Genomic DNA, 22,447 nt, shown 5'->3' with positions numbered 1-22,447 from the left:
GCCCAATCCAGAGCCAGAATGAGCAGAAGCCATGGGAGGCAGCTCTCTGCTCCACAGAGGAAAGGCCTTCCAAGAAGGAGAAAAACAACGGGCATGATTGTGGCAAGAGCTCCTGCCAGGAAAATCTGGGTGTAAAGCCCTGACCTAGCACTCCCGAGCTGTGTGGCTTTCAGCGAGTCGCTTCTGCTCTCTGGGCCTCAATCTCCTCATCCGTAAAATGGGGATTGTAATACCTTCTTCCTAGGGTTGCTGTGAGAATTTAGTAAGGTAAAACACATGTGGGGCTTAGCAAAGTGTTCGGCATAGAGTACGCAACTACAAAGCAAGCTTTGGTTATTGTTTGCTGGGGGTTCAGTAAGTATCTCTGAGACTGAAGTTCCTTATGCATAAAACTGGGGTAAAACTATCTTTCTCAAAGGCAAGTGGAGGGGACTGAATGAGACCATAAATGTGAAGATCCTAGGACTATGGCTGGCATAAAATAAATGTTCAAAAATGCCACTTTCTTTCCCCCTCTTCTGGAGAGGTAATGAGCTGCCCAGTGGTGACCAGCCAAGAGGACTCAGGAGACGAGTGAACCAGCTCATCTCTAATGACCCTTTGGGCCCTGGGGCTCTAGGATTCTGAAAGAAACAGGAAAGGCAAATAATGTTTGTGCATTTGGCCAAGGTCCCTCCTGCCTGTCTGGGGATCAAGTTTATCCTTCAGGATTTACCAGGCATGTTAGAAGCTCCCTAGGCCAACAATCATCATGGTGGGAACAATGACAACAGGACATCAGAAGACCCTCCTGCTGGGGACTCTAAATGAAGCCCTTCTTGGTCCCTGAGCCTTGCACAGCCAACTATGGTCAACACCCCCGTGCTGGGCTCTGGCAAGAAGCTCGAGCCCATCCACCTGGGTATCAGTCTGCACGCTGCAGGCAGAACTCTGGAGAAACACAAAGGGGGCAGGTGTGGGACAGAGGAGAGATGACAGGGTCCAGGAGCAGGGGCCAAGCCCCCACGAGCTCAGGATACCAAGAATGACCAACAGGGTGAAGGATGCACAACCTTCTATCAAAGGAAACACAAGGCAATGTCCAGTGTGAGTTTGAACACAGCCTAAATCCCTACTGCAAGGGGACTCGGGCAAGGGGCCTTTCTGCAATGCTTTAATTTCCTCCTCTAGAAAATGGGGTGATGATTCCTACCCTGTAGGGTGTCTTGGAGGATTGAAGGAGCCCCTGGCACTGTGCTTGGCATGCAGCAGGTACTCAATAGCCATAATATCCAAAGACAAACTCCCAGCATATATCTAGACCCTATACACATACAGCTCACTGGTCCCCGTATCTACCCTTGACCTCTATCTCTGTGTCCTTGCATGCAGAACAGGAGAGGGCTGGGGGGCCCAGCCAAGGCCCAGAGACCCAGAATGGTTGCTGGTGCCAGAGATGGGGAGGCATCTCAGGAGAGGGCCTCCAGCCAGCACCTAAAGAGCTTGCCCTGCCTTCCAGCCCCTCACGAGTTTCTCCTCATGACACCCTGCTCTCTTCTCTGGTCTGCCCCCACCACAAAGAACGAGGGCTCCGGAGTCACCATCTGATCCCAGTCCTATCACTCAGTACCCGGTGACCCTGAGAAAGTGACTCAACCTTTCTGAGCCTGTGTCCTTGGGTATAAAGTGGCCAGGTGATCTCATAGGCTTACCAAAACTTGATACTAGTAAAAGTCAGTTATGGAAAAACTCCAAAGCCTATGGCATGATTAGAGATTCTTTGCAATGTATCTCAAACTTTTACCCACAATAGAACTACCAGAGATTCAAAGATATTTTTTATTGTTACTAATCCTTTTAATTTTAATAGTTTTTTTCTAAAGTTCTTTTCCCTCTTAAACATAAACAGAGGTAGAATAGTGGAATGCTTTTGTTCCTTTCCCGGCTCAGAAAATAATCACAACCAGATGGAAGAATGAAACAAGATCCAGCACACCACAAAACCCAGTGCTTGGCCCGAGGTCGCGCTCCGAAACGGGGGCCGTCTTCTCTCCCTGGGGGTGTTCCCAGCTTCACCTCTGCCCAGGCACCTGCCCTGTGACCAGCATCCTCCTGCAGGTGTCCGGCCCTCTGGGGGCTTCCGGAACCCTCTGTGACACTGAGCCTAACCAGAGTCATTCCACCGGGACATCTTACAGAAGGGCTGAGGCCAGAGTGGAAGTCTCAAGCCCCCACACTCCCTTCCCGCTTCACACTCACTTCCCATCTCCCACCTCCCCCCCGCCACACACACATCCCAGGACTGTCCTGATTCAGGGTCTCCATCTTTCCTCTGCAACCACTGCACCAGCTTTCCCACTGCCTTCGACTCTCCCATGATCCATAGAGATTGTATCATCACTTGTCAAGACCCTTCCATAGCCCCCAGTGCAGACTGAAAGTCAGGACCCCCAACCTGGCATTCAAGGCCCTCCTTGCTCTTTCAGCCTCGTTACCCACTGATACCCCCAACAACACTCTCTGTGCCACCTAACCTTGCCTCGTTACGTCACTCTTCTGCCTCCAGAAGAGCTGGGGGTCTAGCCTCAGCTCTGCCTCTGCCCCTGTGTGACCTTGGGCAAGCTCCTGCCTTTCTGAGCCTCAGTCTCCTCATCAGGCTACTGGGGCTCACGTGCAGACCAGACAAGATAAGGCCGTGTGCACCAGGTGCCAGAGGGCTCAGGAAATGCTAGCCTGGAGCCACTGCTCCTCCAGGCACCCCGCACCCCCCTCCATTCCTCCCGCAGCAGCTGGTGGCTATCTGCTTCTTAACCCCAGCAGCTGTGGTGCTCTCTCCCCTAAGCCCCCGGAATGCAGACGTGCTTGCAGCCAGCAGCGGCAGCCAGGGAGGGGAGCAGAAGACAGGAAGGCTTAGAGGAAAATTACCCGGCTCTGGCCCAGCCGATGCTGGTGCTCACAGCTCCCTCCCAGAGAAGGGATCTGGGGGCCTGGCAGGCTCTTTCTGAGCCATGGTCTTGGCCCCAAGCCTTGACCCCTGTCTGAGCTCGTAGGGTGGTAGGGGGTACCCTGGGCCCCACTCGTCCAGGACACTCCCACTCTTTGGCATTGAAAGAGACAGGGAGGAGGAGGCAAAAAAAAAAAAACCAAAAAACAGACAGGCCTTTGTGAGAGGAGAAAATTGGCACACTGACATGGAAAGGGTCCTTCTGCGGCCCGGGAGCCTGTCCTGTTGCTGAATCTCAAGCCCTGTATCCTGGCTCCCATGTCCCAGCATCATATACACCACGTTCTCTACGCCCCATACCAGGCCCGTGTTCCTCATGCTTTGTCCTGCATGTGTACCCTGACGCGTGGTGCGTGCACTGGGGCCCACGTCACTTAGACCGTACATCACGCCCCATGTACATCTGTGTTTGATGCACTCTTTTGAAGTGCATCTTTTGAAATACCAGGTCCTGTCCCTTGAAAATGTGTGTCACAAACTGTGCCAGCCGAACAGGGTCCCTCACTCTGTGCTGTGTTTCCAGTCTGCAGTGTAAGGATGAAGGAGGACAGATTCCCAGCCCTTCCAACTGTTACCTATGCAACCGGAGAGAAGTTACCTCCGCTCTTGGTGCCTCAGTATCTTTGGCTATGAGATAGAAATGATATTAACACTCACCGCATAAGAGTTGTGGGCATTAAAGGAGATCATGCATTTAAAATGCTTAGCCCAGTGCTCGGCAGAGAGTCAATACAATGTTTGCTGACATTGTCACAAGCACACCCAGGTACCTGTACTACCTCCTGAACTCCCTGCCAGGCTCCCACAGCCCTGGCTCCCACTAGGCATCAGACCTCCCACCACATTAGTGAAATTCAAACAATAAGCTGCAAGAAGGATATGATTTTCCCCTCTGCTACGGAGGAGAAATCCGAAGCTCAGAGAGGGGCAATAATGTGCATGCGGTCACACAGCCAGAAGGAGTGAAGCTGGGAGGGGCACACAGGTCTGGGCACTTGAAGAGACAGAAAGTAGATTAGTGGTGGACCAGGGAGGGGTGGGTGTGGAGACTGCCAGCAAGCGGGCAAAGGCATCATTTAGGGAGGATTTGGGGTGATGGAAATATTCTCAAACTGGATTGTGGTAATGGTGGCATAATTCTGTAAATTTACTAAAAATCATTGAATTAATGAAAATAGGTGAATTATGTGTATGTAAATTACGTATAAATTTACTTTGACAACTTATGTACATTAGACTTCCAAAAAGCTGTGTTGTTTTTTTCTTTTTTTTTAAAGCCCATGCACTTCCCATGCACCATTCTGCCCAAGCATGCAGCGAGAAAAGTGACTCCCCGTGAGTTAGGAGGGATGGTCAAGCAGAGGCTTAGCAACCAACCACTCCGAGGCCCAGCCAGGAAGGGCCTTGCACTGTGAGATTCCCAAACACCTCTGCAGCCCAGGTGTGCAGCACAATCACCCAGGGAGCTCCAGAAAACCTGGATTCCCAGGCCCCACGCCCAGCCTCTGAATCTATAGGTCAGGGTTCGGCCCAGGCACCTGGGATTCTGAGGCTCAGCCTGGACTGGGAGCCCTCATCAAAGCTCAGCATCTCCTTTCACACTTGGGGAAACAGAGGCCAGGCAGGACTGGGGACATATCAGACCTAGTGGATCAAGCAGTGGGAAAGCCAGGGCTGGAATTGGGGGCTCCCTTTCTTGTCCTTTCTCTCGCTTCCCTCCTCCTCCCTGGCCCTCTGCCTCCTGGTGACTCAGGGCTCTGAGTCATTCTGTGGCACCACAGAGGAAACTTCTCAGGAAAAACAATCCCCAAACAAAGCCTCCCCTGATCTGGGGAACAGAATAGGCCCAGGAGGCTAAGAGAGGGAGGGGAGAAGAATATAGGCTGGAGGTGGAGGGCAGGACCCTAAGACCTGGTCTCTCCTATTGGCCACTGACTTGTGTGGGGCCCTAGAGATGGCATTTCTCTGCTCTGAGCCTCAGTTTCCCCACCTGTAAATGACACCTACTATTGCACATAGAGGCTTATTATGGACCACTCAACATGATAAGTATTTATAAGCTTTTTCTTGTTGATAATGCTTCCCCCAAACCCATGGCTAGCATCATGCCCATTTTACAGGCAGGGAAACTAAGGTTCAGATGGGTTCACCCAAGGTTGCACAGTTAGGAAGTGCAGAGCAGGGTCTGAATCTAGGCCTATGTAAGTCTGAGGTCTTTCTCTCATGCCTATACACCTTTAAAACATACCTACCGCATGCATCAAACATACGGTGGATGGCCACAGTAGGTGCTCAACTACAGATGCCCTTCCCCTTCCGCCTTTCCTCCCGACCCCGTAGGGAGCACACATGAACTCAGGGTAATCACTCAGCAGGGGCACAAGGCAGGGAGCACCCAGGGCCTAAAGAGCCATAGAGGAGGAAGATCTGAGCAGAGCCTAAAGAACGAAGGGAGGTTTTTCTCTGGGGAACTGGGAACCGGGCAAGTCAGGAGGAGGGAACAGCAAAGGCAAAGGCTCAGAGGTGTGACCCACATAGAGCAATGCAAACACTGGAGAGGCGTGGCTGGGGAAGGGGTCTGACTGCCAGGAGTGCTGGCCTGGTCCCAGGCAGTAGGGAGAACAGGATCAGAGGTGGTTTGTGCTCTGCAGAGGGTCTGGCTGGCAGCTGACCTGGGAGAGTTGGACTCCCCCTGGAGCCCCTCCCCTGAGCAGGCTTCAGGGACCACCGCAGATCCCTTGCTACTCACCCACGGGTCAGAATCTCCTCCAAGGGCCTCTTCCTCGGCCATAGCTGGGCTGGGCAGAGAGCAGGTGAGCCTCTCCTTCCCACATCAACCTAATCACACAGGCCTATAAATAGGACCCTGTGGCTTAGTCTGAAATAGCTTTGCCAGGCCCAACTCCACAGCTATCACATGGGCACACACAGTTCCGGAAATGGTCCTTGACACATTGGCACATTAAAAACCAAAACTTCCTCAGGAAACTATTGTTCATGCTCTAATTCACTTTCTTAAACATGAAGCAGTGGGCTGGGGAGCAGAGCCCACCCAACTCCTGCTGATGACTGGAGATGGGCCTTGTGAGCCCTTCTCTGCTTCGTACTCTCTGGGGACCCTGAGCAAGCCAATACCTCTCTCTGGGCCTCAATTTCCCCAAATGTAATGACGGTGGTTGCATGATTTTCTCAGGGCCTGTCTAGCCAGGATACTCCCTGGAAATGTCTGGGAGAGCTCCTAGCCCCAAAATGCTCATTCCATTGTTACCCCTCCCCCCATCAACTTGGGAATTTTTTTTTTAATTATCAGCATTTGAAAAGTGAGAATTGCAAGTGGGAGAAATGAACAGGTCCAAGCCCTGCCACTGAAGGGCTGGATGACCTTAGATGAGTCACTGTCTCTCTCTGGGCTCCAGATTCCTCAGCCATATGATAAAGGGGCTGGTGGGATGATTACAGATTTGAGGCCACAGAGGACTCCCCAAGGGGCAGGTTAGAACACGACGGGGCTGTTACCAACCGACAGGGAAATAAACATAATCGAGCTGTCTACACCAGGCCCATGCTTAGGACTTTATTTCCCCACTGGTGATCCTCAGCAACCCTCTATCACCCCCATTTTCACAGGTGAGTAAACTGAGGCTAAGGGATTAAGGGATGTGACTAGCAAGTCAGGGCCAGAGTGACGTTTCAGGCTCAGACCATTGCCTCTGGTGCCCAGGATGTAACCGCACTTGGTACTGCATTGAAATGGTGTTGGTGGCTCAGAAGTGCCGACCAACGGGGACATAACCCAATAAGGGCAGGGGACAGAAAGGGGAAGAGTATTTTACTGTGTGTGTGTGTGTGTGTGTGTGTGTGCGCGCAGGTGGGTGGGAGTGACCAGCCTTCACCCAGTGACACTCATTCTCTCCAAACAGTTGACCCTCCCATGTGCCCTCCCCTCCGCCTCCCACCTGTTCTCAAATTGCATTGTGCAAATCACTCCTCAGCTCAAAGCCTGTCCATGGCTCCCTGGCACCCAGAGGACTGAGACCCAGCATCTCGGGCCACTCCCCACCTCAGCCCCACATTCCTGCTTTAGCCACACTGCTCACTAGTCCCTAAGCACAGCAGCTCCAGGTGGCCTTTGCACACGTGACTCCCTTGGCTGGAATGTCCCAGTGCCCCCTTAGCCCAGTGCTTGATGTAGAGTAGGAAAAGCCCTCCCTGGCTCCTGGAGACCATGGCCCTCATCCCAGTGCACTCTGGGCCTCAGCCCCCACAAATCTTGATTTCCAAGGGTGGGGTGGGATCTAACTCACCTCCCCTCTGCAGTGCAGAAGCTCAGCAAGGGTTGGCCAGGTAAATGAAAAGTTGCAAAGAGCAGAGAGAATGCTGGAAAGTGCACATTTCCCAGGACTGACCAATACCAAGCATGGAAGCCTCTATTGAGGCATAGCGTCAGGACACCACGCTGTGGCAGAGCCAAAAATTACACCCTCAGGACGGGTCAGAGTCAGAGTGGGACCTGCGCTAGCTCTCTCAAGGGCTCCCCCTAATAAGACAATCTGTGCAGGTCTCTCTCCTGCTTTAAAACTTGTGGTGCCCCAGTGGTTTAGGATAAAAATCCAAACTCTGACCAAGGCCCCCAAGGGCCTGCATGCCTGGGGTGCTGCCTGGTCTCCAGGGCCTTCCATGGTCATGACCATGCTCCTCTCTTCCAGTTCCTCCCAGGGTCATGTTCCTCTCTTCCTGTTACTCAACGACTCCACATGCAACATCCTGCCTCACAACCACATGTCCGTGCTGTTCCCTGAGCCTGGGGGCTCCCTTCCCTGCTCACGCAGCCACTTGCCGTCCCCTCTCCAGGTCTGGGCTTTCTCAGGGAAGCCTCAGTCCTGTGTCGGGTCAATATGCCGCCACGCCCACCCAACTCCACATGCCCTTATAACCCTAGTCATCTCCTTCTCAGCATGGTCTGTCATGTGTATCATGGCTGAGTGCTGTAAGCCCCAACACTGCACGGCCCATGAGGGATGGGAATATCATGTTCTTTGCTGATGCTCCAACACTGGTTCCGGGCCCAGGTATCTGGTGATGCACACATGATTGAATGAATAAGCAAAGGAGCAAATGAACCTTTATGTGTAATTCAAGACCAGAAGGTGGTGAGAATCCTGGTGAACGTTGGAGGCAGGAAGACAGGGCCCTAAGAAGATCAGAGAAGTGGCAGATCAACTGAGGGGGGCAGCGTCCCAGGAGCAACAAGGAGAGCGCTTCCGGAAGGAAAGGTATCCAGTGCTGCAGCAGGTGGTACGTGGAGACCTGAGGAAGTGCCACCGGATTTTGACAAGCAGGAGGTCCCTGGCGCCCCCTGGTTGAACCCCAGTTCAGCAGAGGCAGGCTTGAGGCGGGGCGCACTGCAGGGGGGCAGCACTTGAAGGGGGTGGGGTAGCAAAGCTCATATTAACAGGTACCAGCTGGGCTTGAGCCAGCCTGGCCCGGCAGGGTCTGCAGAAGTGGGGAAGACAGAAGACAGGTCCCTGTGTCCTTGCTGTCAAAAGCATTGGCAGAGTGTAACACTCTTTGGTGACAGATCACTTTGAGGCAATTCAGCTCTGGGAACTGTCAGGGCTCAGGCCCCGAAGCAGGAGTATCAGAACAAAGACTGGCCCCAGCTCCCTCCCTTCTGGGCAGCATCAGGGCTGGCCCTTTGGCTACAGAACCCTTAGGGCGCAGCTGAAGTGGGCCAAGTCACATCTCTATGCCTAGCCAGCCTTCTAGGAATCCCTGGGTTTGTAGACAAAGCATTCCAAGGCCCCTGCATCTAAGCTCTGGGAAGGAGGAACAGCTCCAAGGAGTGTCACCACCCGAAAGCTAGCTGGGCCACAGCAGATGAGTAAACACTGGAGTCATTCCGCCCTTTCTCCTTTTGGCCCCCAAGGGTGATGTCATAAGCTGGAGGGGTGCTTTCCAGGCTCTCCACACAATTGCTATTAGAAATTCACTTCTGTTCCGGCACTGGAGGCCGGGTTCTTCCCCTGGTAGGGATCCTTCCCACTTTGCAGCTCACAAAGCTCTTGAGCATCTACAAGCTCGTACAGTCCTCATGACAACCTTTTTAGGTGGGTGGGTGGGAGACCAATACACCCATTTTATAGGCGGAGAAACTGAGGCCTAAGCTGGGTCATGAAGTGGGTCCCTTGCTTCCAGCCCAGAGCGCTGCATGCCCACCCACTGCGTGTCAGCCTCCTACAGGAGGTCACCTGTGAATCAGATAGTCATGTTGGCCCCATCCTGCCTGTTGTCCCAGGTGAGTATGACTCATTCGCCTGCCCTGTGACTCACACAGCTTGGGTACTCCTCCTATGGTCAACAAGCCTGGAGACTTGGCAGCCAGGGCCCAGCTTTTTCTCACCTCTCCAAAGCCTCCGGGAAGAATTCCTGGACCTCCAGGGAATCCACCCTCTTACAGAAGTGCTAACAGAGGCCTTGAGAGGGAAAGCAACTTTCCTTCAGCCACACAGTGAGAACATAGCACAGCGAGGATAGGGGCCCAGGTGCCCTGGCACCCAGCCCAGCCCTTGTGTCTGCCCCACAGGATCACCCTTGCCCGGCCTCCCTCACAAGGGAGAGTGAGGAACAAATGAGGCAATGGGCAGAAACGCACTCTGGGCTTTACTAGAGAAATCTCAGGGACTCCCTTTGAATCCACGGTAGTGACCAGCAGCTGTTTCCACTGTCCCTTCCAGACTCCCCTGGGCAGCCAGAGCTGGGTTTAGGAGGATGCAGGGGTGTCTGCTCTGCTCCACCTACCTTGCAGGGCTGTGAGGGGGAAAGAGGACTGCTCCGTGCAGAGGTGCTGGGACCACGGCAGAGGCACGGTACAAGGGGGTTATCAGCACTACCTGTAAATAAAGGGCCAAGAATCTCAACATCAGGCACTCAAGATCATCTGGTCAAATCCCCATTTGATACTTCCATTCCACTCGTCCCCAGCACCCACCACCACAGTCACATGGCCTCTACTTGCACACTTGAAGCAATGGGGCACTCACTTCCTGCCAAGGCTGTAAGACCTTCTGTTGAAGAGTTTAGCTGGTTGAAAGAACTGTCCTCAGGATGGGCTAACATCTCTCTCCCTATGCTTTACACCTGCTGGTTCTCGCTCTATCTGCTCAGATCACCCAGAATAGGTCTGTCACCCTGTTTCCCGATGGCTCCTTAGAGACAAAGACAGTGATCTTGGGCCCCTCAAGTCTTCTACAAGTTGTATACCCTCTTTCCTCCAGCTTTTCCTGAGACCAGACCAGGTGTCTGGTTCCCTCCCTCACCCCCTTCCCTGATCAGCTCCAAATGAACCTTGTCCCTACTGACAGCACAAGACCCAAAATTTGACATTCAGGCGAGCTCTGTCCAGGGCAGGGCAAGCAGAACTCTCACCTCCATCATTCTAGATATCATGCCTCTATTAATCCAACCTAAAATCCCATTTGCATGTAAGGCAACCCCAGGGCATGTCTGAATTCAGCTTATGGTCAACTTCAGAGCTATGGTTCAGGATTCTGGAGTTAGACGAAATGACCCCTCATTTAACTAACTGCATAACTTGATCAGGTTACTTTACCCTGAGTCTCAGATTCCTTCTCTGTAAAAGGATTATGTTAGAACTTATTCCATTATTATAAGGCTATTATAAGGATTAAATGAGATAAGATATGTCAAGGGTTTTGAACAGCATATATGTTTACTCTGATTGTTAATTAAATCTCTAAACCTTTTTCTAGAAATTATGTTTTTCTCATTCTGTACTTGTGCAGTTTGGGGACCCAAGCTGTTTACATGCTGTATCCCCACTTCTATGCCTAAGTCTTGCTCTACCGTTGTAAGACCCTATTATCGTTATCTGGCAACAGGTCTTTCTCTCCCATCAGGCTGTGAGTCCTGCCAGTCTGCTTTGCCTCTGAAATTCTGGTCCAAGCCCATGAGCTGGCAAACAGCAGGACCAGTGGATTTATATGCTAGAGGAGTGAAAGAAGGACCAGCCAACATTGGCCCCACAGTGAATTGTGCATCCCAGCCCTTTGGCCCCCTGCCTTTCAGGGCCAAACTGGATCTTCACCCTTCCTCATTCCCCAGAGCTCTAGTCATCCACATTCAGGGGGAAGCTAAGCAAGCTGGCTCCTGCCTACATTGGAAAATTTCTCTGCCCAAACCAGCTTCTCCAAGCCAAGGAGAGAGTCCAAGATCCTAAATACAGTGGGGCCCTACAGGCTGCAGAGATTAAGACACCAGTGAGCCCTGTTCTCAGCTGACAGTCAATGGCCTAGGCATTCCCGGTGTATTTCTGCATTGTGAGTGGCATACATAGCAAAGCAGGGGATCTGAAAAAGGCTGACTGCTTATCTGCCACTGGTGTCCATCCCAGCTCTGTGGGCCTTCCTCAGAGAGTTCCACCTGGAACTTCCTAGTTCCAAGGATAGATCAAAGCAGACTTGGGTTGTATTGTGTTCCTACAAGTGACTAATGACCTCTCACTTTCTGTTAACTCTGTGTGAGGACAAGCCTTTGAAATCCAGCCCGCTTTTCCTCTACACACCTCCAAATCACCCCCTCATCCTCACTGGTAGTGCTACATTTCTTCCCAAATGTAATCTGTTCCTCCCCTGATGTTCCCCATCTCAGCAACAGCACCACCAGCCACCATCCATAGCCTGGGCCAGACCAGACACCAGGGCACCACCCTCCTCAACCTCCCCTGCTCTGTCACTCAGGCCTCCAACACCACCTCCCCCTGCCATGCCCTGCCCTGCCCTGCCCTGCCCTGCTGGTTCTGCTCAAATGCATCTTCTTGTCTCCACCCCCACTGTCAACATCCAGGTTCAGGTACCACCACCTGTCATCTGGGTGACTGCAGTGGTCCCCCCACCTCCTCTCTCCCCTACGGTGCAAGCCCAGACCATGTCACTCCTCTGCTCAGACTCCACCATGGTTCCCCTAGAGCCCCAGAGATAAAGTCCAAGAACCTCAGTGAACTTTTCAGTATCCTTCATGATCTGCTGCTGCCCACCCCATGAGCTTCAGCCTCTTCAGTTCCTGTCTTCCACCCACACCCCTCCAAGCTCCAGCTGGGGCGAAGCTGCACTCTCTGCCCTCTGAGTCCACATGTAATCTTCACAGAATCTCCTCTGTTCCAGAACTGTCTTCCATCCCTATTCTTCATTTCTCCTTCCACTCATGATCAAGCCCAGTTTCCTCCAGGAAGTTTGCTCTAACCTCTCCTCCCCCGTGAGGGTGAGCATCTCTGGGCTCCCCCAGGCCTCTAGTCTTCCCTGTCACACTGGATTATGGTCTGTTTCCCGGTTAGCCTCCCCCATTAGACTAAGATCTGTTCCCATGATCCCAGCGCCTAGCCTAGGGCTGGGGCCACCACAGCTCAAGATTCACCAAAGGAAGAAGCTAGGAAATCACACGCATGCACACATGCATAGACACATGCATATATGTATATGAGTAAACATATACTCATGCACGTGTACATTTACAGACACCTAAGAGCGCAGGTGCTGCCACCTATGGGCAAAAAGAGCATTACACTCTTCCCCAGGCTCTGGATGGGAGGAGCCCCAGAGACGCAAAGCATTCACTCCAGCTAACACGAAGTTGGTCTGTTTCCCATTCTGGACCTTAAGGCTGCAACAACTTAAAAACAAGATCCACAAACCACTCACTCTAGTCCACCGCCCACATGCTCCAGAGGGAGTCATAAAGAGAGATGTTTCCTTCCAGCACTCACCATCCCTGTCTGGGGCCTGCGGAGTGCCTGTTTACTGAATTATATCTTAGAGAGGGGGAGAAGGCACAGTCTGTTAGTGCTGCCCACCAGTGGAGGGGCTGGCCTTTGGGTAGAGAGCTCCCTGTTAGTGACACTGTGCAAGTCACCAGGAACCCCATATGTCTAGGTGGCTGAAGAGGAGCTTTCTGCCCTTTGGGGTGGGGTGGGGGGAGGCCCCAAGCCAGAGGTGTTTTTCTCCTAAAAGACTGTTCCCAGCATAATGGGAGGACTTCCAGATTTGGTCAGAGAAACATGATCTCTGCCTCGCAATCCCTGAAGGGTTCAAATAGCCACCCCAAATGACAACCCTGCTTTTCTGAACACCTACCAAGTATTAAACTCCTGACATACATCATGTCTCATCCTCATGATACTCTGCCAGGCAGATACCATGGTTCCTGTTTTGTGAAGGAAGGATACAAGCTCAGAGAGGTGAAGTAATGTGCTCAGTCACACAACTAAGATGTCTACACAGTTCCCACCAAGGCAGGCTGCCTCGCTGACTTCTTGGTCTCGCTAAGTTTCAGGCATTAAGGCTAGGTCTCTTGCATAGAGAAAAACACAAAGCTTTGGTTACTCTAGATCAGGGGTTAGCAAATTTTACTGTAAAGGGCCAGTTAGTAAATATGTTAGGCTTTGCAGGCCCCATACCTTGTCTGCTGCATATTCTTTCTTGTTTGGTTTTAGGTTTGGGTTTTTTGTTGTTTTTTTTTTTTGAACAACCTTTTAAAACAATGTAAAAACCATTCTTAGCTCAAAGGCATACAATCACAGGCTGAGGCCTCCCCAGAGCTGTAGTTTGCAGCCTACAGACTTGAGAGAAGAATATCTATAATCTTAAGTATAAAAACTTCTGGTGGAAATAGTTAAGATGAATGCTAGGTCCTTCAGCTGTGTTTCTCCTGCTTCAGATAGCTTTCTGCTGAGTCGCTCTCTCCTAAAGAAGGGCTCTACCTTGCTCTGCAATTAGGCAGCAAAATATTTCAAGAGCTGTTCAAATTCTAGAAACTCAGCTGTGGACTAAACAGTTTGACTCCACATAGAGAACAAAAGCGAGAGGCAAATTCAATGTGTAGAAAGAACCTCTACCACAAGACATTAAGAGATCTAGGCTCTGGTCTGGGCCCTGAACAAGGGATTTAGAATCTTACTATGCAAAGTGTGGTCCCTGGACCAGCAACTTCTGCATTACCTGAGATCTCATTAGAAATGCAGAGCCTCAGGCCCCGCCCCAGACCTAGTGAACCAGAATCTGAATTTTCACAAAATGCCCGAGTGATTCATGTTCACGATAAGTTTGAGATCTGCTAAAACATCTTTCATGTCCAACTGCAATATTGTTACCACAACCCTTTCGCTGAGGAAAGAAAGGGTTTAAAGACATCTTTCTTTATGTCATAGTATTTATTAAGTCTCTGACCTATCATCTGCACTAGGCACCCCGTTTTGGACGCATAATCAACAGACCAAGACCTGCCATTGGATCTTGAAATCAAATCTTTGACCGGCAGAAAAGTAGAAGGAGGAGAACCAGAGAAGGTGCCACTCCCCATTTCACAGCTGGGGGGATATCAGGCATGACTTTCCCAAGACTATGCTGCCAAGGAAAACGAGGGGCCTGACCATTGCTTCATTTTCCCAGGCCTTGGGTTTAATAACTGAACGCATTTTGGTTTAGATTAGAACTTTCGAAATCTCACAAGTGGTGGAGTAGCAACCAAGGCGCTCGCTGTGTGCTTTACGATAATTAATTGCTGTCTCTGGGCCTAAGTATCCCTGGTCATGAAGTAAGGGGCAGGGCCAGGCAATTCCCAAGGTCTAACTGTAAAAGCTGGAATCTGGAAGAACGATTTTGAGGCAAAAAGGCAGTCAGGAGAGGAGCCTTCTGCTGATGGTCACCACAGTCCCACCAAAGTCTCAGGGCTGATAACACAAAGTCAAGCCCATCATCCTAAGCGTGGAGGCAGAGCGTTGACCTGGTTTAAGCTCAAGGTCTTACCGCAAGTCCCAAGCAGAAACTGGAAATGAGAACAGGCTTCTCTCTCTGCTTCCTCAGCTTGGGACCATAATCGTTATCCTTACCGATGCTGAACTGTGCAAATGTATTTACTAAATAAAAGAATGAAGTACGATGTTTTGGGGGAAATGGTCCCTGAGCCTTCTAGTAAGACAGCTAGAACTTTGATAACCAGCTTTTGACGCTCCACCAAGAAGGCTGCCACCCTCAAAAATGGCTGCTGGGAATAAGAGCTGCTGGGGCCTTCTAGGCAGCAATTTGGTGAAATGCAGCTAAGGTTGTAAAATGCATAATTTGACCCAGTAACTCCATTTCTTGGGCTCTCTTTTAGGAAATAATGAAAGAAGACTAACTTATACACTAGGATGTTCATTGCAGCGTTGTTTATAAGCAGCCAAAATGCCTGATAATAGAGGAAAGTGGACCATGGTATATTCCCACTTAGATACAACAAGAGAGGGATGAAAAAGCAGGTTGGCATATATCATTTTCATAATAAAAAAATAAAACTTGGTTTTGTTTTTTTTTTTACAAATAAAATGCATTATTTCATTTCTTTAATCCCCCAGACTATCAGAATGAAAGATTTTAAATAGAAATAGACATGCATTTATCTACTTAGGTAGAGAATACTTCTCAAATTCTTCTAAAAATTAAATTCACAGTCCATAATAACATGAGAAAATATTTATGTCATCATGTTGAAAAAAAAAGTCAGAATAGAAAAATTATAAATGTGGTATGACCACAATTATATAGGGGTAAAAAAAATGTGCTGCAAATATCAGGAAGGAAATGCCTCCAAATGTTAGCAGTGATTATCTCCCATTGGCAGAATTATGGACAGTTCTTATTTTTTTATTTGCTAAATTTCCTTATCATAAGCATTCATTATAACTAGAAAAGGAAGGGGGGGGAAGTCCTTGGAGGAAAGGAGGAAAAAGCACCCCATTTCCCATGAGTATACCACCCATACCACTTTGCCACTCCCCAAAAATTAACTAGTATTTACTGTGTCCACTGAGGGCCCAGCCTCGCCATATCGCTTACACAAAGGAGATTAAGGGCCAGGCCCCACCCTGAAGGCTCATGTATACCATCTATCCTTTGCTTGGCAAATAAACCAGACCCACATGATATCCTTGTTGAGGCTGGAACGTAATAACTCTATTTGTTTAATCAGTTTAGCAAGATAAATGAAACTACTCCCACTGGTGTGGCTCCTTCACTGAGTTCCCTGAGATTCTATGGCTGAAACCATTTCTGGAGCCCCCTGGGGAAGAGCAGGTTTCAGGGATCCTGTTATCCCTTAGTCTAAGCATTGAATGCAAGAGGTACAAGAAGTTCCCTCTGAGGCAGAACAAGCAAGGCCTGGCTAGGGACTAGGACAGGGAGCCAGGAAGGAACCTAAATGGCCGCGAGTCCCCTTGGGAGCTCACATTTCCAGACTTGACCTTCCTCATCGACAAATTAGGGCCCATCACGACAACCTCAGGGCTATTGTGAGGCTCAAAGAAAAGGAGGTAAATCATTTCATCTCTCTAGGCTGAGCCTCAGTTTCCCTGTCTGTGAAATGGAGTCAATATCTCCTCCCTCACAGGGCTGTGAAAAGACCAAATAAGATGGTGAACACACGCAGCAAGCATGCTCCCTATGGTGGCCATGATTCTTACTGCCTGTAGAACAGGGAATAAGATACATAAATGAATCTTGGGCCTCAAGTTCCTTATCTGCACTATGGGGCCAACAATTCAGGCCACGAAGACCAAAGTCATGAACAGCAGCTGCATCTCCAGCTGGTGCTGGTGCAGGTTAAACATAATGACTGCTGTGGGCTCACTTTGAGGTCCATGTTCATGCGCTGAGCACAAAGCCCTCTGACTCAGAGACCATCAGAGCCAGGAAAGCCTGATATTATCATGCCCACCCCTGTACTGCAGGGTGCGCCCTGAGGCCCAGAGAAAGACACACATTAGCACAAGTCACCCAGTACTTTGTCAGTGGCAAAACCAGGACCCAAGTCCAGGCCTTCTGCTGCCCAGCCTTGCCCACCGCACCTACTGCTTTTCTCTGCTCTGCCCTCAAATTGCTGATGTGGTCCCAGGCCAGGGCAGGGGAGAGCAAGCATATGGTGGGGGAGTGTAGGGGGGAGGGGGGCAGGGAGGGTGAAGCGGGCGAGCAGCAGGAACCCAGCCTGCCTGTGGGCTGCAAACTCACAAACCACATCAGGCTGAAATATGACACACGCTCACTCAGTTGAAAGGGAGGAGACAGTTTTATTTAACATACCCTGGCTGCCTAAACACTGCTCTCTCCCTTTCCCTCCCCTGAAAAATGCATCCCTCCCAGGACCTGCTTTTCCCTGCTTCTGCCAAAGGGCGGGGAGATGGTCCTGGCTGGGACCCCAACTCACGGAGTGACCTAGGGCAAGGGATCTTGTGTTCTCTCAGCCTTGATTCCCTGAAACAGAGGGGAGACTGACCTACACTTTGGAGTCCTGTTGATAGAATAGGATGAGTTTCCCAGCGGTGCTCCTGGGAGGCCCTTCAGACCTCTGCTGCAGAGCTGAGCTCCCCAAGCTGTGCACACAGCCACTGTGAAAACCCCAGCAGTTCTCATCATGTCAGGACTACAAGGAAACTTCAGGATAACATTTAGTGAAGGGACTAAGAGTCAGGGCTCTGTAGTCAGAATTCCAGAAGCCAGGTGCCATCACCTTATAACGACAAAACCGGAGGCACGTTATTTAGACTCGGGTACCTCATCTGGAAAAGGGGAAACAGTAGTGCCTACCTCAGAGGAACACTGGTAAGGAATCAAGGAAATAATTAATGTCCCTGTGGTTGATACACTAAAAGGCAGCTTTTTGTTATAATCAGGCCAGCCAACATCACCCCCATTTCACAGATGAGGAAACTGAGGCCCAGAGAGCCAGGACTTGCCAAAGGTCCCTCAGAAGAATGAAAGCTGCAGCTCCGCTCCCGAATCAGTGCTTCTAATTCCTCTCAGTCCTGTGGTTTCTAATAAGTAAATATACACACTCAGAGGCTGTAGATACAGACTGTAAAGTTTGCTTGAAGAAAACCAGAGATCAATGCCTCAGCAAAGGACTACAGATCATGCAGAGATCATCTCAATGACCTACCTGGCAAATTCTTCTTTTTTTTTTTAAGGAGTCCAACACGGAGCTTGAACTCATGACCCTGAGATCAAGACCTGAGCTGAGATCAAGAGTCAGACACTTAACTGACTGAGCCACCCAGGCGTCCCTGCCTGGCAACTTCTCAAGAAAGACCCAAACTCCCCCCAGGAGTAGGAAGAAAGTGACCTATGGCACTGGATGGCTGAGAAGTGTAAGGCATCCAATCAACAACTCTTGCTCATCATAGCTTGGTAAAGTGCACACAAGGCTGCTAACAATGGCTACCTCTGGGGAAAGAAGGAGGTCTGGAGGGATGAAGTTTACACTATACTCTTCTCTACGTTAGAATTTTTAGCAATATTTTTTCCCACTTTAAAAAAAAAAACAAAAAACCCTGCAAAACTCAAAATAATTTAGCAGCCTTATCCAGGAGCTATCAGCCTGTTGTTTGTTTTTCGATGAAATTTATAGCAGGTTCTAAGACCTTTGGCTGGGCTTCCCGAATCTGCAACTCTGATCCATCCTGGTAGCCACTGCTCTGGTTCAGACCTGCACTCTCTTTAACTTGGACCATGTAACACCCTCCTCCTGGTCCCCCTGCCTCCAGTTTGCCCCTTCTGATGCATTCCCTACATCAACCACCAGATCAGTGAGAGTTTTTATCGTTGTTCTGCTCAAAACCTTTCTCAGCTTCTCACTGCCTTCAGGATAAAGTCCAAACCCTTAGTTTACAGTCTGTATTTACAGTCTCAACTCCCACAACTGCACCGTTCCCTCATGGCCATTGTAGCCATGGACTGCTCAAGAAACCTCAGTACCTTTGTACAAACTGCTTCTGTTTCTTAGAATGTCTTTTCCCTCAACTCCTTTAACTTCTGGGAACCTATTACTTATTTTTGAGCCTGGGTTGCCCTGACAGATTTAGTCACCCCTTTATGGGTTGAAATAACTCTCAGTATCGAATGATTGTTTCAATCACTATGGATGGGAAGTATCTTGAGGACAGAGAGCTTTGTCCTCCTGGAGGCTTTTGGGCCCTCACAGGGCAAGGCACAGAACACAGGCCCAGGCAAGTGTTGAATCAAGGAAGGAGGGAAGGAAGGAAATGTCATGAGGGGCAAATCCTACAGCCTCCCCACTCAGCTGCCTGCTTTCCTAGGTTCATATTAGTCCGTAATAAAAAAAGACTATGGAAAATTCTGGAGTAAAGTTTCCTTCCTTGATTCATAAGGAAACCTTCTTTGCTGCTGTCTAACTCCCTCCCCCCGCCCCGGGTGCCAACCCAAGCTCCCCGGCTGTTTACAATTTCCCTGGCATTTATAAATAGCAAGGCCTCAGAAAGGAAAATGGAATTTCAAAGGAGCTGGATGCTGCCTGACCTCCCATCCCATCCTTCCTCCTCTGCTCCAAGCCCCTTCCCCTTCACATCCCCAAGAAACACCAAACAGCACCCCCAAGTGTGTGGGAGGGGAGGGGCAGGGATGTCTCAATGAATGGAACACTCAAGAAAGAGTAGAAAGCCCCACCAGCTAGAAGGACTCCGCCAAAGGCCAACTGGAACTGGGTCCCAGCCCTGCCCCTTTGTCACAGTGTGACTGTGAGCCCATCACAAGCTCTCGGGGCCCAGCTGTTCTCTCAGCTGTGGAATGGGGTTGCGGTGAGACTCCAGCAGGCCATGGTCACTGTAAAGTGCGGTGCAACCAGCGGTCCCATTGCGCTGGTCAGAAATGTGGTCCTGGGAGAACGGGCCGTGCAGGATTAAGTCTTTGAGAAGTGTCTAGGAGCTGAACTAAAGCAGAGGCTCCTCCCCAGAGGCCCCGCCTTCCACAAAGCCCGGGTTACCCCCCAGGACAGCCCTGAATGCCTTTGGCTCTTCAGAGTTCTGCGTGTTTTTTTTTTTAAAGATTTTATTTATTTATTTGACAGAGAGAGACACAGTGAGAGAGGGAACACAAGCAAGGGGGAGTGGGAGAGGGAGAAGCAGGCTTCCCGCGGAGCAGAGAGCCCGATATGGGACTCGATCCCAGGACCCTGGGACCATGACCTGAGCCGAAGGCAGTCGCTTAACAACTGAGCCACCCAGGCGCCCCGAGTTCTGGGTGTTTTAAAGATACCCTCTCTGCTCTGTGGAAGGTGTAAGGGCGGGATAAAAGGTGTATGTCTGGGCAGATAAAGGGCTGCAAAAGAAGCCAATGTCCCCTACCCACCCAAAGGCGCCCCCGCCTTCCAAAAACGTGGGCTTACCCTTGGCCACCGCCCAGAGCAGCCGGCCTGCACTAGACCAGGGGGGACACTGCTGTGACCAGATCCGGGCGGTGATTAGCCCCCAGAAGAGATAGGGGCCCAAGGAGAAAGGGAGACAACAATCACTGTCGTCAACTCTGAAAGAAGTTTCCGCGTGAGTCAGAGAAAAGAACGTACACTGCAGGGCCGAGGAGGAGAAGGCACCTTCCAGTAACAAATGCAAGCAGATTTCAGACGAGTACAAGGAAGAAGTTTCTAACAGTCCTGGGCCCAAAAAGAGGAAGGAGGTGGAGGGCTCCTCATCGCCCGCGGAGAGCAGGCAAAGGCATTATTACCTTGAAGTCAAGGATCCGCTGAGCAGACTCCCCGGCGGAGCCACCGCCCAAACCGCGGACGCGCGGCTACCTGCAAGCCCGGGTGGGATACACCGAGTGCCGGGGTGACTCCGAACCCAGTTCCCCCACCCGCGGGGGCGAGGTCAAGGTTAGCTCAGGTGCTTGCAGCCCAGCCTAGCGGGGCCTGCAGGTGGAGGCCCGGCCCCCTTCCTCCCCGGCCCTAGCCCCCCAGTCCAACCCTTCTTGGTCCCCTGGAAGACCAGCAAGGTGAGGGAGGAAGCCCCTCTCCAGCGATTCCCCGCTGCCGGAACGAGCTCCAGACGCGGGCTAGCTCGTCCCGGGAGGGGAGGGAGAAGAAGGACCCAGATGCCCGGGATCCCCAAGATGTCCGGGGCCGTGGCCGTCCCTCTCCCCTACCTGCGGCTGAGGCGCTGCGGACGGCTGCTGCTAGGTCCAGCTGCGCTCAGCTGGTTCCGGGCGGCGGGGCGGGGGCTTGGCGGTCGTTCGGCCGCGGTGGGCAGGGCGCGGGAGGGAGCCGCCCTCGGGGCGGGGCGGCCGGAGCGGCCGGGCCGGCCGGGCCGGGAGGGGGGACGGGGGGAGGAGCGCCGGCCCCTGCCCGCAGGCCGCTGGGAGGATGGCCATTCCGGCTCCAGGCTGGCATTCGTCGAGTGCACTCTGTGTCACTTTAGCAGACCCCTCGCTACCTCCCCGCAAGGAAGGCATCCGGCCCCTCCTAGGAATAAACTGAGTCTCAGAGCACGGAGGGGAGATCTGCAGGAGGGAGGGGAGAGTGAGGGGAAGGAGACCCAGGGGAGTGGCCGGGCTGGCTGGGCTGGGGCCAAAGAGCTCAGTTGGGGTGGGCAGCGTGCCATGCTCAGCTGGGATCCACGGAGGCAGATTTCAGCTTTAGAGAGTTCTGACTTCAGGAGGCAAAGCACTCCTCAGGAGAGGGCGAAATGGGCTACCAACAAAAGCAGGGGAGGTGTGCAAGCAGCCCCTAGGCCCACTGGACCAAATAAAGGAGAATGTTTCCCAACTTTATTCAGAATGAAAGAACAAGAAATGCCAAGTGCATCCCTGTCCTTAAAACAGAACCTTAAAAAAAGAATCTAAAGAGGCTTTGGAGTCAAACGGCCTTGGCTGGAACTCCTGACGCTTACCAGTCCAGTAACTTTGGGCAAGTGGCTTAACGTTGGCAAAGTGTCATTTCCTCATTGGTAAAGTGGATATAATAATAATAATAATTGGTAAAGTGGATATAATAATTGCCTCTTCGTGGGGCTCTTGGGAAGAGCAGAGAAAGACTCTCAGCACAGTGGCAGTGATTCTCCATAAATGGAAGTTCTTACCAGTGTGATGGCGGATATTATTTTAGGTGACGGAGAAAATCCACGTTGTCAAAAAGATGAGTGCAAGGTCACTTTTAAACAAATGTGATATTTTCTTCATCTCAACAGCATCTCACATGCGTTGGAGAAACAGCCCCGTATGATGGCACAGGGCACGGGACGGCCCTCCAGCAGTCCTGCCGCAAAGATGGGTTCCCAGGCCTCTTGCAGTGGCTCTGTGGCTCCATTCTCGTGCGGAGGACTCCCACAGCAGGAAACTGGACCAGACGACCACCATGTCCATTCCCAGCCTTGGTGCGAGCAGCAACCCCATGTTCAGCTAGGTATATCTCCCTCTCACACAAGGTAAAATGTACCAAGTCAGTAATTGCCAGGTTCTGGGGATCCAAGCAGGAAAAGCTGGTGTTCAAGGAGCAGAGGAGCTAAGAGCACCATACTCACTTCCTGGTCTTTTATTTGTTTGTTTGTTTGTTTGTTTTTCCATTGAGTAGCAGCCAGGGAAGCCACACAGCCTGGGGAATCCCAGCTCAGCTCTTCCACCTGACCTCCCCCCTCCCTTT

General features: G+C 51.2%; 1 protein-coding gene across 3 annotated transcripts in view; it reads right to left on the bottom strand.

Moving 5' to 3' along the window:
- Nucleotides 1-21,037, bottom strand: part of GSN (gelsolin) — a 53,910-nt gene extending 32,873 nt beyond the window's left edge. For 2 of the 3 annotated variants that reach the window (XM_032418354.1, XM_032418356.1), the window contains exons 1-2: nucleotides 20,956-21,037; nucleotides 9,782-9,873 (exon numbers count right to left, since the gene is read on the bottom strand). The gene's annotated coding sequence lies outside the window, so the exon portion shown is untranslated. The remainder of the gene's footprint in view (nucleotides 1-9,781; nucleotides 9,874-20,955) is intronic. The other variant, XM_032418357.1, reaches the window with a different exon arrangement.
- Between the last annotated feature and the right edge of the window lie 1,410 nt (nucleotides 21,038-22,447).

The sequence above is a fragment of the Phoca vitulina genome, unplaced genomic scaffold (genome assembly GCF_004348235.1).
Source record: "Phoca vitulina isolate PV1807 unplaced genomic scaffold, GSC_HSeal_1.0 scaffold21, whole genome shotgun sequence".
Taxonomy (NCBI): Eukaryota; Metazoa; Chordata; class Mammalia; order Carnivora; family Phocidae; genus Phoca; species Phoca vitulina.
This window is presented reverse-complemented; position numbering and strand designations above follow the sequence as displayed.